We start from the raw sequence: 2,918 nt of genomic DNA, 5'->3' as shown, positions 1-2,918 counted from the left end.
GCTGGTTGCATCCTGCATATTGGTGCTCTACATATGATGCACTGACTGTGTGTTATTTTATTTTATAGAGCCAGAATGTACTTACAGAAATAGGTTACAGTCTTCAAGTAGGTACAGTTACCTTTTTAAATGCAAGCATATGACATTGTAAAACTCAGTATCTGAGGATTCTGTTGAACCATGCATAAATCCATTGACAGTAGATCTGTGTCTTAATACAGACAGGCATGCATTCACTTTGTTAGCATGTATATGTCCCTCATTTAGTGTTTTATAAGGCCTGGGTATGGTAGTGGGAACACTTGGCTGTGGGGCCCAAAAGAGCATAGTTACCTCAGGTTAGCATTTGGTGATAAAAATTAATCTTGGTTACAGTAATTGACACGGGCATAAGGTATGGGATTTTCAAGTTGAAGTTTGCATGCAGGAAATTAATGAATACAGATGGAAACATGGATTTGCAGGGTGATATACTGGTCATCATTATCATGGATGTTACCAGGAGTCTTTCCAAGGGAGCAGAAGAAAATTTGCTTACACACTTATGTATAAGCCATTTAGTACTAATTTTACAATCACCCTAGAGTATTCAGGATAGAGTAATGTCCTTTTTAAATACTTTCAATTTTTATTATTAATATTTGGTACATTTCCATTTTTTCTTCAATCTTGATTTTCTTTTTTTCAAAAATTGATTGGGGGTGTGAGTTCTTTGCTATAGCCAAGCTGCACTCTAGCTTTACATATACAGAATGATTCAAAGTCCTTTTACCAAACTTAGGAGGTTGCTAAAATAAATTAGAGCTGAAAATGCAAACAAACAGTTGTGTAACTCACCACCCTTTCAGTTACAGCATATAAAACTTCTGATCTTAATTATTTTTATATATGTATTCAGTGAAGCTATCGTTACATCTCAAGACAGATCTCGTACTGTGTTTGCCTGAGTAGCTGCTCAACTAGCAGCTTCTCAAGAAGGGTTCAGCTCCATTAGGTTAGTTTATGCTGCTAAGATATACAAGATCACAGTTGCCTGATAATGCACATGCTGGTAGCTGCAACAGACAACATAAGCAATTGGATTTTTCATGGACTCCACTTAATGTTACTATGAATTATGAGTGTGAGTTGGAGGAGATAACTGAGTAGATCTCATGGAAAAATATGTAAAACTGTGTGCTTGCCTCCACAACCAAGACATTTGTGTTAAACATAATGTAAAATTCAAAGTGAAATGAATAACTTTGGAATCTTTGCTTTCAATTCATTGTAATTGAAAGTAATAAGAAAGATGTTTCATGTAAATAACCAAATTTATACCTAAATGGACAATAATTTCATTTTCTTAGAAACTAGCAGAACTTCTTAAGTCAGCATGGGTGATTAAGTAAACAATATGCCATAAGTCATAAGTGATTGCACTTTTCAGAAATTCAAGTAGTTAATATATGAATTTATTGTTTATATGGTGTGATGGGAATTAAATTTTAATAGAAATAAATTACAATTAGATACATATTTAAGAATGTTCAGAAATGTGTAGATCTTGTCTCTAACATGGACTTTGTCAAATTTAATTTGAAATCCTTACACAGAGGCTAGCAAAGAGATTTCTTTATTGTTAAAAAATTATTCTCTGAAATCCAGTAATCAGCTTCCCAAGATACATATCTGTGGGACAAACCCTTAATCTTTTTGGTTTTAGGTGAGAGCAGATGTCAGATCCCATTACTATTCTTATCATGGGAAAAATGCTTTCTAATTGCATGAAGAATAGAGATTTGAAATCTACAGGTTATTTTGATTGTGATGAGTCAGATCCCCTAGTTATAACATGGAAAGTTTCTTAAATTTGAATGTTGGATTGACAGAGATTTCGGGAGGTATTTGTTTGGGGAGGTTGATTTCTGGACTTGAAACAATTAGTTTTTGGACTCTGATAAAGTTGCCTTGCTAGCCTCCATGTGTGATTCTTGACAGAGCTTTCCTTTCTTGCCTAAAAGCAAGAAAATTGAGCCTTACTCATGCATGCTGGACTCAGAAACAAACATCTGAACAGTACATGTCTGAAGTTAATTCAAATGAAAGGGATAACCCATTAAGAACTTCACAGTTACAAGACAACCTTTGCAGACCCAAGGGCTTTGGCTATAAAGTAAAGCAAAACATTGGAACCTAGAAAATTTGTCACAGATATACTGTGATTTATGTACACATACATAAACATACATGTATGAGCATGTGTTGGGAATTCAAAAGGTACAAATAGTAGTCAGTGAACTAAAAGTTTGTAGTTTTTCCTTTTAAACTGTTATAAAAAATAATTAGCCTTTTTAGATGATATTGCAAGGGACTAGATTGAAATTATATTTACAGTAGGCATGCTTTATGCCAAATGACATGATGACAAGGGTCCTGGGACCCTTGCTTTTCATAATATATATAAATGACCTTCCACTAACAATAAATTTTTCATCAGAACCCATAATATTTGCTGATGATACAAGTGTTATAATCTCTAGTAAAATGTTTGATGATTTCTGTGCAATATCAAACAGAGTACTCTCCCACATGAATAAATGGTTCAATGCTAACAGACTTGCCCTAAATTTAAACAAAACAAATGTAATGAAATTTACAACAAATAATGCCCCTCCCTATGTTTTAAATATTGGATATAATGGAAAATATATAGAAGAGACAGTAAATACGAAATTCCTTGGCTTGCAAATTGATAGCCACCTAAGTTGGTCGAACCATATAGATAAATTGATCCCTAAGTTAAGTGGAGCATGCTACGCAGTTAGAAGCATGTTTCATGTCAGCAATACTGAGACTCTCAAATTGATTTATTTTGCCTATTTTCATTCTGTAATGAAGTACGGAATAATTTTTTGGGGTAACTCATCTTACAGCCA

The sequence above is a fragment of the Cryptotermes secundus genome, unplaced genomic scaffold (genome assembly GCF_002891405.2).
Source record: "Cryptotermes secundus unplaced genomic scaffold, Csec_1.0 scaffold699, whole genome shotgun sequence".
Lineage (NCBI taxonomy): Eukaryota > Metazoa > Arthropoda > Insecta > Blattodea > Kalotermitidae > Cryptotermes > Cryptotermes secundus.
This window is presented reverse-complemented; position numbering follows the sequence as displayed.